At 41.2% G+C, this 14,488-nt stretch overlaps 1 protein-coding gene across 2 annotated transcripts in view; it reads left to right on the top strand.

Annotated features, from left to right (window-relative positions):
* The window catches only part of LOC136865980 (beta-1,4-glucuronyltransferase 1), a 467,674-nt gene that overhangs the window by 71,211 nt on the left and 381,975 nt on the right, over window positions 1–14,488 (top strand). The gene's annotated exons all lie outside the window — the stretch shown is intronic.

Here is a 14,488-nt window from a genome sequence, read left to right as displayed (position 1 = left end):
ACAAGAGTAGCGTTACCAAAATGTTCCGAAGTTTGGGCTGGGAAGACTTGGGAGAAAGGAGACGAGCTGCTCGTCTAAGTGGTATGTTCCGAGCTGTCATTGGAGAGATGGCGTGGGAGGACAACAGTAGACAAATAAGTTTGAGTGGTGTCTTTAAAAGTAGGAAAGATCACAATATGAAGATAAAGTTGGAATTCAGAAGGACAAATTGGGGCAAATATTCATTTTTAGGAAGGAGAGTTAGGGATTGGAATAACTTACCAAGGGAGATTTTCAATAAATTTCAAATTTCTTCGCAACCATTTAAGAAAAGGCTATGAAAACAACAGATACGGAATCTGCCACCTGGGCGACTGCATAAATGCAGATCAGTAGCGACTGATTGATGAAGCAAATCGGTCCAGTAGAACGGACGGTCGGATTTGCCAAAGCAGTTTTTAGTAAACTCTCTTGTCTTCTTTCCGATGAGGCCTGCTAAAGACCACATGCCAATTTCAGTTCAGGTCTTCATACTTTGTTGTTTTCTCTTCCGTTCCTTCCAGTATTCTTTCATAGTTTCACTATGCTGTTTCTTTCTGTCCTCGGACCACTTCGCACGAGGTTTCTTGTTCAATCTTCCTTGGAATCCTTCCATACTTACTACCCTCTTTCTAAAAATCTCCCTGTCCATAGTTTCTTCTTTGATATCATTCCTTTCTAAATCTTTATTTCTTGAATCCAGCTAGTCGTTGCCTATTTGTCCCAAAGGGACTTGAAAATCCTTGTAATATATAGATTGTTTATTAACTTTGGTGTGGACTAGCCATTATTCATTCTGATCATTTAATAAATTCGTGGCTCACGTAATGTGTTGCGGAGACTTACTCTTGACACCGATCCTGATATTGCGGGTTTGCTGAAATGTTAACAGGGGTGAAATTAGCGTCGTGCCGTCCCGGACTACTGAGTTACGCCAGAATTCTTGTGGCAATCTCTCTTTCTCGTAGACTGGATGTTAGCTAACAATACGAATGCCGTCTTAGAAGCGGTGAAAGTGTTCTACACCGTGTCAATTGGCAGGCAGTAAGGCGGGATGCGCAACGTTCTCTGTCGTGGGCGGCAACAGTTACTGCTGCATTCCAACAGCGCGACTTGGCTAGTTTCTTTCGTGACCTTGCCGTCTTCATGCTTCCATGGCTGTCTCTTCGACTGGGGAGATCCTGGCGCTGGTGACCTGGGCTCCCCTTATTTGAGCGAGGATAAAAATAAAACTCGCACACCCATACACCTGTAATCGTTTGATAAGGGCATAATACGGTAATTCAGATATTAGATCTTTAGGATTATCATTATTATTATTATTATTATACCGGGAGGTACACCTCAACGCCACGCATTCAAAATTAGCGCCCAAAGGAACGACTATATCAATCAAAAGTGAAACTAATATCACAACAAGTTAGAACTTTAATCAGAAGATGTCTCCACTGAAATGTTAAGTAATCTTGTTATTGTGCAGTTTCCTAAACTGACTGAATTTCTCCTTGTTTGTTTCGATATACATCAAGAAGTTTGGACATTTTTCCTCAGATGACACTACCAAAAAAACTATGATCATGCACCCTGGTGCAAGGCGTTAGGACTTACAACTTAAAGAAGTTTTGTATTCCTAGGTTTTCCGTAACTAATCTATGTTCATTTATTTTTGGGTTGGCAACCCTCCTTTTTTCTTTCCGCCAGTTTTGAATCTGGCCAATCAAAAATTTCTGTAATTAATTTTCAACCTATCACAGGCTTCTTGTTCGATTCTAAGTATAACTTTGAGATTAACCAATTAAATTGAGAGGGTGTGGCTGGTGTAATCTTGAATGATCTCTAATCTTCCCTGAGGGTTTATAAACTGCGGCTTTTCACGTTTCTTGGCCAATTGATCGTCGTCTATCTGAATGTGTATGTTTAAGCAGGAGGCGGGCGGCCTCTTTCACCGCCAGCAGAACATCTATAAGGTAATGGCCACATAACTTAAATCTTTCTTGTTGTACCTACCTCCGCAGCTTAATCCGAGGGGAAAGGTCCGAATCTTTAGTTATGTAACCTAGTTTTCTAAAATGTAACTTTCTTCCGGCTAATGTAAAAATTTCATAAAATCTTTAACTGTAAACCGGGGATAGAGAGTGATGTACCCTCTCGAGCTCCTCTTCATTTTGGTTTGAGGTGACTACGTTTTGTAACGGTTTTTCTTCCTTTCCGTAATGCATTAATTGAACCTTTATTCGTGTCACCTCAGTAGCTCGGGATTAGCCCCTGTATCTCCGGGCCAAGAGCCCCGTTAGAATTTTATTCTTAATTATCTAGGAGTGCAAGTGTACGCCTCCATTCATTTTGTGTTCGGGCCGTTTTTTTAACCTGTTCTTTTTCGTAAAGGTCCTGTAGGTTGGGTACTAGATACCTCTGTATTAAACCTTGTTATTTGTAATTCTGAGAGTGTAACTTTTGAGGTAATATTGCCTTGAACGGGCTGTAAGAAATGGAGAGCCTGTTTGCTCTTTTCAAAGTTTGTAATTGTGAAGGGTGCATCTGGAAGGCTTGACATTTGTAATTGAGGGAGCAAGTGCTCTTGAATAAGGGGATTTCTGCCCTTAACTAAAGGATTTTTTATTTTAATTGAAGTTCTGTAAACTGAATCCGGTATCTTTGACATTGTAAAATAGGGACTTGAAGCCCAAAATTGTTAAAGTTTTGAATCTTGGATTTTCCTAGTCTTGTTTCAAGATTGCTTTGTACCTGATATATTGTCATGTTCACTCAGTGAAACATATTGTTAAGTTTGTTTTTGGAAAATAAATAGGTTCGAATGTCAACGTATTTGAACAAAGTGAAAGTAGCCGCTCTACAGTTTTGTAGCTGAGTAGCATAAATTTTAGGGGTTGTGATAGTTAAGATTGTTAATCTTTATGCAAATCTCATTGCAGAACCGTTGTGCGGGTTGAAGACAGTTGCGCCTTGGTTAAAAATGTTTGCATTCTACCTTTTATGCCTACAAACCCACAGTTCTAGCCCTGCAGGCAAGCTACTCAATGTTGAAAACATCCTAGGGAATGAGCTGCGAATTAGAGGTAAATAAAATATTATAAAGTATGAGAACATATTCTTAATTTTCTCCTAAAAATTACGATCTTTTTCGTAATCATCTTTTTCCGGTCAATTAGATTAGCAGTTTGCCTTTTTTCTACCACTACGAGCGCTAATTGTTTCACTTAAGCACCTCTACGCTGTCCGGCTCCATGGCTAAATGATTAGCGTGCTGGCCTTTGGTCACACGCGTCTCGGGTTCAATTCCCGGCAGTGTCGGGAGTTTTAACCCTCATTGGTTAATTTCTCTGGCACAGGGGCTGGGTGTATGTGTCGTCTTCATCATTTTATCCTCATCACGACGCGTAGGTCGTCTGCGAGCGTCAAATGGAAAGACCTGCACCTGGCGTGCCGAACATGTCCTCGGACACTCCCGGGAATAAAAGCCATACGCCATTTCATTTACCTCTTTGTTTCACTTAAGCCCTTATAACTGCATTAGGTGCGGATTTTTAAAAAAATCAAACGCATGTGTGTATTCAACCAAGGAGCACATTACAGAAAGAATTATGTAAATAAGTTAACTTGATAGATTTTCTGGCACGTAAAAGAACTCCTGCGGGACTAAATTCCGGCACCTCGGCGTCTCTGAAAACCGTAAAAGAGTAGTTAGTGGGACGTAAAACAAATAACATTATTATTATTATTATTATTATTATTATTATTATTATTAAGTAAACTTGGCTAGAATTTGAATAAAAAAGAAAACGAACGAAGAAACGAGCGATTTTAGGCTGCTGTTTATCCGGAGCTGCATTTAGACTGGAAGTGACTTTGGATTTTTTAGTTTGATAGAGCTATCCAAGACTCACAATTTGGAATATTTCCGGACCGTTTATCCCTTCAGTGTTTGGCACGATTGAGGAAATTGCTTAATTTTACGTTTTTCGTAGTATGGGAACCCTCTACTTTGTCTTCTAAGACATGTTTTCAATAAAATCCTTTCCATGATGATGGTGGTGGTGGTGGTGGTGGTGGTGGTGGTGGTTTAGCCCCTAGCTATGGGCATACAGACATGCCAAATCCTCCTATCCACGGGAGACTCCCAATTTTTCATCCTTCTTCTCTCTCTTTCCTGATCGCTGAGACCTATTTCACGATTTTGAGAGCAAGTTTATTAGTATTCCTGCACTGTATAAAAATCCCGAGCCTTTCCTCGTTCTCTTAATAGTTCGAGAAAGCTGATGTTCATCGGCCAAATGATATATCTGGTGGGGCTCTTAAATACTTCACACCTTCTAAGACGGTGCTTGCTTGCCATTTTATCACTTCCACACCAGAATGCTGAGCGTGAAACGATGGTTAACACATCTACAAACACACAAACACAGTTCCGGTCATTGCTTTATGAAACATGTACGGAAAAACTTTTCATCTCAAAATGTGTTCAGGAAGAAGCAGCCTTCCGCTGGGGGTTAAGGCAGTTACAATGAGGAGACACATGTTCTAAAGTTCACATGCGTGGAATATTTTAGTATTTCTAAATAAATAGATTAATAAATAGCGGAACAAATTGTTATAGTGTGTTGTTAACTATTCTTAAACTGATACGTGTTATGTAACTATCAATCAATCAATACTGATCTGCATTTAGGGCAGTCGCCCAGGTGGCAGATTTCCTATCTGTTGTTTTCCTAGCCTTTTCCTAAATGATTTCAAAGAAATTGGAAATTTATTGAACGTCTCCCTTCGTAAGTTATTACAATCCCTAACTCCCCTTCCTATAAATGAATATTTTCCCCAGTTTGTCCTCTTGAATTCCAACTTTATCTTCATATTGTGATCTTTCCTACTTTTATAGACGCCACTCAAACTTATTCGTGTACTAATGTCATTCCACGCCATCTCTCCGCTGACAGCTCGGAACATCCCACTTAGTCGAGCAGCTCTTCTTCTTTCTCTCAGTTCTTCCCAACCCAAACTTTGCAACATTTTTGTAACGCTACTCTTTTGTCGGAAATCACCCAGAACAAATCGAGCTGCTTTTCTTTGGATTTTTTCCAGTTCTTGAATCAGGTAATACTGGTGAGGGTCCCATACACTGGAACCAATACTCTAGTTGGGGTCTTACCAGAGACTTATATGCCCTCTCCTTTACATCCGTACTACAACCCCTAAACACCCTCATAACCATGTGCAGAGATCTGCATCGTATTACGTTGATGTATGTCGTAAAAATTTCCTGATTTTTTTTTTTTTCTGTTAATAGTTGACACATCTGGATAGATTATCTGCAAAAATAACGTACACGTAACGTTCCCCTGACAGCGTATTATTATAATAGTTGTTTTAACAAACAGGTGGAAATAGTGGCAGAATGGTACTCGGAATGAGGTGGTAATAAATTAACTCGAAGCAAACAAGATTCGTTGTTGGGGTCGTGTGAGGCGAATGACGGAGAATGATAATGGATTCGGAATGTACTATGAAACCAGTTTATAATGAAAGTATATGTAGGGGAAGTCAGTGTAATTTGGAACACTTAATTTTAAACGTCCATAACTCTATTGACCTTAGTGAACATTCCTCACATTTTATACACCATAGTTATTAGAATGTAACAAATGATTTGGTGAAAATAAATGTTAATATTATTTTTAGGATTTGTTCAAAAGTAATATTTATTCTAAAATTTCTTGGACCAGGTGATCGTGTAATTTGGACTTGTAAATATAAACACTTATAAGTTAATTAATGAGTTTTTAATTATGAAATACTAAACAATAGAATACGACACTATGAATTGTGATCATCACTTTTGGCACGTAGGACATTGATTTAACAATATAATTTTGGCGCGGTTTTCATAAGCCCACTTTCTGCAACTATTGCACTGAATCCAATCGTCATCACAATACGTGTCACATACTGTGCCGTCAGATAGCTCCTCAGTTGTTATCACGTAGACTGAGTGGACGTCAGAACCACTTAAAAATGCCTGACCTGGTCGGAAATCGAACCTGGGCCCTCCAATTAAGAGGCAGACACGCTTCCTCTACACCCCGCAGTCGGTCTGGAATTATAAAGTAAATTATTTTAGAAACACCAGTACAGCAACGATGAAACTTAATTGTTACAATTGTTTCAGCGGTCCATATTACACACTCTCGGGTAATCCAAATTACGCGATATACAAAGCTTTAATCAAAATCTAAATAATGTGCAAAATATTTAAAATTTATGAATGAAATTATGTTCAAACTTACCTAGATATAACGTCAGTACTTGCAAAAGTACTCAGTATTGCCATCGTATGAGCTTACGAGGAATGTATGTGAGCAAAAAGAATCTTCCCTTAAGAAAGCTACCCTCGGTTGTCTTGCTGATCTTGCCTCAGTCAGGGGGTGACCAAATTTGTAAATACCACAAATATTGCCGGTCCAGATTATACGGACTTCCCCTAAGTGTGTAAAAAGGATTTGATTGTGCAAGTTCTAGGACTTCCGTCAGAAAGTCACTGACATTTACCCTATAATCACGGAAATGTCCTGTGCGGTTGTGTTTGACAAACTCTGTTAATAATTCAAACAGATCATAACATAAATCTACAGGACTGGAGGTATCATTTTTTGCAATTAGAGTATGTCGCTTTGTTTCTGGTGGGGGCTGTTGGACGAAGAATGCAGCCAGACTGCAATGACGGCCGCGAAAGACGAAAAATGGGTTTTTTCTACTTCGCTTTGCGCTCGTACTCGCGAGAATAATGGAATTGAGGGTCATTTACCGGTCAAGCTGCTTGTCGAATACACGTGGAAGACTGAACAACGTACCATTGTCCCCAGATGTTGTCTCACGCGTGACGCGAATTAGCTACGTTTAGAGCTAGGCCTCACTGAGAACTGGGAGACATCTTAACAGTTACGCAAAAAATTACTGTTAATTTCCTGGTGTAGTTCGTCTTACCTGAATAGAGTGCAATAATCTAGCCGTAAGTTATTCTTCCGCAGTCTTTGAGGACGTTTTCGTTGGTTAATTGCCGCAGAATACCGGATGGTACTTCACATACGATCCATGGCCTCCTATCTCCCGAAATATGGCTGCTATGGTTATCAGGTGGATACGAACATGGGGCTTTGTCCCTCAGTGACTCAGAAGAACATCCTACATACGCGCCGGTTTTGAATGAGTATCATTAAGACCCAAGGGAATCGTCCTGTACGTTGGATGAAATCTGTACAGTTCCATTTAAAATAACTGCGTTAGTGTGTTTACCTCCGCAATTAATAATTCCACGGAAATGGAGAGCGTATTGTTCAAGAGTCCTTGTAACCAACCAGCTTTATTTACAGCCTGCAAGTTACCTGATATTTGTGTACAGTATGAGGCTGAAGAGGAACTACTTAAATGTCTCTGGATTTCAATATATTTTATTGCACTTTCTTCTTCTTTCAGATCTTCTGCAATCACTGTTTGAAGGGAGCTCTTACGCTTGAGCATATTTGCCTTTGAAGGACAACAGAAGAAATAACAAGAAACAACTTAAAAAGAAAGACAGACAAAGGAAAAACACATAAATTTGGAGTACAAAGCCTTCTCACTAGTTATGAACTACTTTTACACGCTTCCGAAACGTTCCTTAGCAATACCAACGGGGGTGTCTGAGCCCCACGAATAACAAATGAGTATAAATTATTAGTAACCGTTATATTCAATAATTATTACGTTGTGTTGCTCCATTTATTGTAACTGTGTTCAAATTCCTATATTGATGTATATGGCTACAAACCACACGCACACACAAATCTAAAGACTTCTAAACTCTGAGTATTATTAGGGTTAACAATATGTCAGTTACCTAATGAATCTCAATTCCTCTAGCACAACTAACTGAGGATTGAGTAAAAAGCGTCTAGACGCCCCTTGAAATTGAAGGGGGAAAAGTAAGCAGGAACAAGAGTGAGATTTGAAGCCAGTTGTGTAGGAGGGTGGGGCCTCGCTCCACCTATCAATATGTATTGTAACTACCGTATCCAGTAATCGAAAGTAAACGTCTGAAGGAGCGTATAACAACAGGTATCACATTTAGCTTCGCTACCGAAGGTTGTCCTATCTAGGATTCAAGCCAGTGAGCTTCGGTTTTAGGATATTATACGCGCTGGGTTATGTGGACAACCTGTTCCTTCTTACATAAAGCTGACTTGACTAAGTGTCTAGGATTGTCATCCGGAAGAAAGCGCTTCCAACTGGCGAAGAGAAAATGGATTCTCTCTACTTTCTCTGAGATGAAAGATTATTGCTATCCCTTCAGATTTTGCTGTGACTGCCCAATTGCTTCCGTCATAGCTTATCTGAGTGCCTTACCCGTTTCTACAGCTGCTGCAGGACTCGCCTGTCTTCTGACTCTGTTATTATCTTAGCATACACGTTGAAAGAATTACTAGTAAACAGATTATCCTTATCAGTTTCAAATAAGTCGATACTTATCAGAAAGAAATGGCTCTTTTGTTCAGCTGGTTAGTGGTAGTTTTTTACTCCCTGACTTGTTTCATACAACGGACCGCGATGTATTCTCAACGACACCTAACCTCCAACTGACCGCGCGAGTCAACACAGCCCAATCTTATAAGTGTGTGCGTGTGACGTCACATATTTGGGACAAATTTTCCCTTATTTTGAAGCGCTATTTCAGGAAAACTACGTTTCAGATTTTCAGTCTTTTTTTTTCAGCAAGTAGTCTCCTCTTTCATCTGTCAATTGAGACTTTGAACATAATCGTTAAATACTCTGAGTGATATACGCGTTCTGCCCAAACACTAAACTTTCTTTTCATGTACCCGTTATCGAGGAACGCAAGTGTACGTTAAAAAATAATTCCCTTTGGGAAAATCAAGTGATCATAAATGTCGTTCATTAAAATTTACGTTGGCGATGTTACCCTTGCAACCGTGCAGGCTGTGATGATGTGTATTGATTGTTGGCCATGGCATACAGATCCATGGCCTGTGCAGCCCTCAAGTTGCTGTTGCTAGGTAACATCTTGTCGCACATTTTGTTACATGACACTGTTTTGTTACACAAACTTTCGGATGACCCCCAGCTATAAGACATCTGTATCAATATGGTCTTTTTCAGAAGAAAAAAGATATGTGGTTTAATTGAAGGAATACTGGCAGAAAATCAACGTCGATGAAGGAAGAAGATGAATTCAAATTCATTGTGCTGAAATTAACTCCGTAGTGCATAGTGGCTTATATTAAACAGAAGTATAGTCGAAACCGGTTATAACGTCTCCGAAGGGACTGCAAATTAACTTTCGCTATAGGCGATGATCGCACATAGCGGGTGATTTTTTTTTTTTTTTTTTTTTTTTTTTTTTGCTGTTAAAAAGTCATATCTAAGTTGAAGGCTGCACACTTAGAGGCTAATTAATGGAATAAAGTTAAAACTAAAGGGTAAGGGTTATTCTGCCCGAAGGCAGGTCCGAACCTCCGCACAGGTGTTCCCGAGCCGGAGTTTACGTGCGGTAGGGTGGCCAGTTCCTTTCCGCTCCTCCATTCCCTTACCCCCCACCAACAGCGCGTGGAAACCCATCCAACTCCTGACCACGCCCAATGTTGCTTAACTTCGGAGATCTCACGGGATCCGGTGTTTCAACACGGCTACGGCCGTTGGCTTAAAACAAAAACAAACAAAAAAGCATAAGTGAAATAAATACTGTACTTGCAATATAGTATTTGGGAGTGGAACTGAGAGAGACTTTTCTTCTAATGTTTACACAGTACATACAGCAATAACATGGCAGCAAAACATAAAATAAGTGAGGGAGTAGCAACATTGTAAACTGATCAGTAATGTTGTGCATAGTCTTGGCTGATGTTCTCTCTGTCCTGCCAAATTGTAGTACCATAGTCCGACGCATTGGCTGAACGGTCAGCGTACTGGCCTTCGGTTCAGAGGGTCCCGGGTTCGATTCCCGGCCGGGTCGGGGATTTTAACCTTAATTGGTTAATTCCTACGGCACGGGGGCTGGGTGTATGTGTTGTCTTCATCATCATTTCATCCTCATCACGACGCGCAGATCGCCTACGGGCATCAAATAGAAAGACCTGCACCTGGCGAGCCGAACCTGTCCTGGGGTATCCCGGCACTAAAAGCCATACGACATTTCATTTCGTAGTACCATAATTATTGATTGTGATACTCCCAATTTCTTCGCGGCGCTAATGTTTGTTTCCCCAATTTGTAATCGCCATACTATTTCAGTATTAAATACTTTCCGTTTCTTTTACGATAACTTCGTAGCGATGCTTTTCTTGACAATTTAACACACAGATTTATTTGAAATCTACTGAAATCAAGAGTTTAAAAATAAAATAAAATCTGAAAGAGACAGTCTGTCTGATGGTGGCAATAGTAATCTTGAGTTTATGACTCAAGCCCTGCTTAATCCAAACATATAAAATAAATATTCTTATGAACTGATTAGGAGGCCAGTTTTTTGATTCCCTATTAGGGACGGCTATCAGATGGATTATCTCTTGCTGTCAGCAATCAGCAGATGTGTAACAAACAAAAATCCACTTTGCACGTTATAGTCGATACATTTCTCCGAGCACGTGATATGTCGTAATAAGCGATGTACTAAGCGATTGTTTAGATGCAGTGTTTACCGAGCTCGATGGCTGCAGTCGCTTAATTGCGGCCAGTGTCCAGTATTCGGGAGATAGTAGGTTCGAACCCCACTGTCGGCAGTCCTGAAGATGGTTTTCCGTCGTTTCCCATTTTCAAACCAGAAAAATGCTTGGGCTGTACCTTAATTAAGGCCACGGCTGCTTCCTTCCCACTTCTAGCCTCTCCCTGTCCCATCGTCGCCTTAAGACCTATCTGTGTCGGTGCGACGTAAAGCAAATAGAAAAAAAAATGCAGTGTTTATATTATAGGATTCAAACGGGACCTTAGATTTCGCCGTTATATCCCATACGTCGTTGAAAGCGTTATCGTAATAAACTGTTTCGACTGTAGTGGCGTTCTCTTCTTGAACGTAACGCGAGCACATCTGGGTGATGGCAGTGTCACTGCACTGCAGACTCCATCGACCTGTAGTTACGGTCTGCTAGGAGGAAATGTGTATCGAACAGTTCAGCTTTATAAGTAAAAACTGGGTCGTAACGGTGACACCCAGTACTTTCACATGGCCATGTTACAAGCTATTAATCTAGTACAAAGGTGACAACCATGTTCATGGCTATCACTGGGCACAATCATCATCATCATCATCATCATCATCATCATCATCACCATCTGTTTACCCTCCAGGGTCGGCTTTTCCCTCGGACACAGCGACGGATCCCACCTCTACCGCCTCAAGGGCAGTGTCCTGGAGCTTCAGACTCTTAGTCGGGGATACAACTGGGGAGAATGACCAATACCTCACCCAGGCGGCCTCACCTGCTATGCTGAACAGGGGCCTTGTGGAGGGATGGGAAGATTGGAAGGGATAGAGAAGGAAGAGGGAAGGAAGCGGCCCTGGCCTTATGTTAGGTACCATCCCGGCATTCGCCTGGAGGAGAAGTGGGGAAACCACGGAAAACCACTTCCAGGATGGCTAAGGTGGGAATCGAAACCACCTCTACTCAGTTGACCTCCCGAGGCTGAGTGGACCCCGTTCCAGCCCTCATACCACTTTTCAAATTTCGTGGCAGAGCCGGGAATCGAACCCGGGCCTCCGGGGGTGGCAGCTAATCACGCTAACCACTACACCACAGAGGCGGACTACTGGGCACAAAACGGGATCAAAACAATTTTGGAATTCTGTTGTTTCCTAATCATTTCATATTATTAAAATTGTGTTAACGTTCGGTCTCACAATTGACTGACTTCTAAATTTCGAAATTGTTTCTACCCACGCCTACGCTGTGGCTTGGAGTAAACACGGGCTGTGTAATGATGAGAGAGTACTTGCGAACGACCTTGAAGATCCTAGAAAGGAGCGCGCTCATTGACGGATTACTCAGTGACGATGAAGACGAACACGCTATCGGTATTAGCGCGTCACGAATAACAGCTGGCAGGCAAAAAGTTGCACATGTTCATAGGACACGCTAACCTGCATTTGAGCAACGTGACTAACCCAGTAACCTTTCTGATGGATAAGAATACATTTAGTCTGAACCAGGTCCGAATTACAAGTCCAACGACGGAAATGGGCTGCGACATTGGAAATAGTGTGTCCGACGGAAGAAACATTTTTTTTTTCTGGCCGATATTCATTTTAATATTCAAGATATTTTCTTTTTTCTCCTTCATCTCATTACTTTTCCACTTCTTTTCTTCGAATTGTTATTATTAACAAAAAATACATTGCAGTTAAATTTGACCGATCAAGTGGCTATGGGGGTTGGGTCACGTAGCTGTCGGCTTGCATTCGGGAGATGTGGGTTCGAACCTCACTGTCGGAAGCCCTGAAGATGGTTGTCCGTGGTTTCCCATTTTCCCACCAGACAAATGCTGGAGGTATGGCTTAATTAAGGTCACGGCCGCTTCCATCCCACTTCTAGTCCTGATGAGGTCGCGAGTGTGAACGGTTGTACATGTGGACTTGGTCCATTTTTGCGCCCGGATGCCCTTGCTGGCGCAAACCATATCTGGAGTGATGTTTTCACTGTTGTGTGTGTTTGTTGGTAGTGTAGTGTAGGGTAGTGTGTTGTGCATACAATAAAACTTCCCAATGCCGAACATCTACGGAGTCGAAAAATGTTTTTTTTTTCCTAGAACTGCCGGTTATGAAGAACTCGAATTTTTGAAAGCACCTCCCGCCCCCCAAAAGAAAATGCCCTATAGTTAGAGTCCTGCACGGATGCTGATACCCGCGAAGTTAGGGTCTTGGCGGATACAAACTGAATGGCAGTGCGGATAATTTTGCTGATAATTTCTAAATAATTAAGTTTATTAATATTGACTGAGGTATACTGCTATTTTTGCTTGTTGTTAGGCGACCCTTGACAGTGGTATGGAAGAATGGTGATGTACAGAGAACCTTGAGTCCATAAGGCTGTAATTCTGAACGTAGCCTAACTGGCTCCTGCCCAAAAATAATGGAAGGGAGGAACGAAGGTCAATATGTCCGTAGTTGTCGCAAGAGAAAATCCCTCCTAAACCTGTGATTGGGGGGGGGGGGTCAGGGCCAGGTATCAGGCCTATTGTATTATGTTAACAGGTCTATCCGTTTCAATACCTTGGGTGTAACATATTGCAGTTAAATACTGTATTTACAATATCCGAGGATAATCGTTCACGGATGCGACCTACCTATAGTTAGAAAACCTTGTTGGACAGAACGCATCAGCTGTCACAATACTCTTACTTCTACTCGCGTGGGTTTCTTTTATGTTATCAAATCAGGAATGGGAGGGCAAGCTGACAACAAGTTTCCGCATTTACACTCATTTATTTTAAATGCTCATTTCAAATCACAACATACAAGAAGAGGGAAGTTTCGCTATAATTCTAAGCCATCTGCGTCAGTTCCAGTATGTACGGTACAGTAAATAATATACATAAAAGAAATAGAGTCTGTCTAAGGAATTTGGTCAATGCTCATTACTTCCTCCGTGTGCATTATAAGGTCGTTTCAAATTTGTAATCAATGTAAGTTACCTTCGGTCATCAAGAATTAGATCTTCATCTCTCTTATTCTTCAGCAGCTTGTTTTGCATTTTGAAAGCACTGTTCGCGCTCTTTTACGGCTGTTATTTCCGTAGTTAATGTCCGTTAACAAGTGTGCGCGTCCATTTTCAGGAATGTCCGGTATAAAGCTCCAGGTTATTGTGCTGGGGATTGGAATACTGTCCGCTATTCAAAATTGTCCGTTAACGAAAGTTTCACTGTAATATGAAGAAGAGTGTATTGGGACACACAAACATCCAGCGTACGCATCAGACGTGATTAAAATTCTTGACCGGCCGGAAATCGAACCCAATCGAGCCGAAGGCCTCGACTCTGATCATTCAGCCAGGGAGGCGGACACCTGCTTACACAATTATATCAACGAATTTAAATTAAAACATACAACACATAAAAAATTCAATAAACTTTTACATGAAGAAATATAAATACATCAAAATCACTATATTTAGTTAGCGTGTGTTAGCATCTGCCTCGCCTCGTGCAGGTCTATCTATATGACGTGAGCGTCTGGCTATATGATGATGTAGGGAGAGGGTAAAAGCCGGTGTCGGCACGGAGCTTATTCCTGTCGGAAAACACCGACTGGTCTGCTCAATACTTAACGTCTCCTTCCGACGGACGAATCACAGTCTACAGCGTCATATACCTTTACTCCATATGAATATTACGGAAAGGATTGGAATTGAATCCAGGCTTATTGCACGCAACCTGGAAATTGCATACCACCACTACTATTATCCTGCCGGCCAAC

Source organism: Anabrus simplex, chromosome 3 (genome assembly GCF_040414725.1).
Source record: "Anabrus simplex isolate iqAnaSimp1 chromosome 3, ASM4041472v1, whole genome shotgun sequence".
In the NCBI taxonomy this organism is placed as follows: Eukaryota; Metazoa; Arthropoda; class Insecta; order Orthoptera; family Tettigoniidae; genus Anabrus; species Anabrus simplex.
The sequence above is the reverse complement of the archived record's forward strand: the minus strand, read 5'-3'. Positions and strand labels throughout refer to the sequence as shown.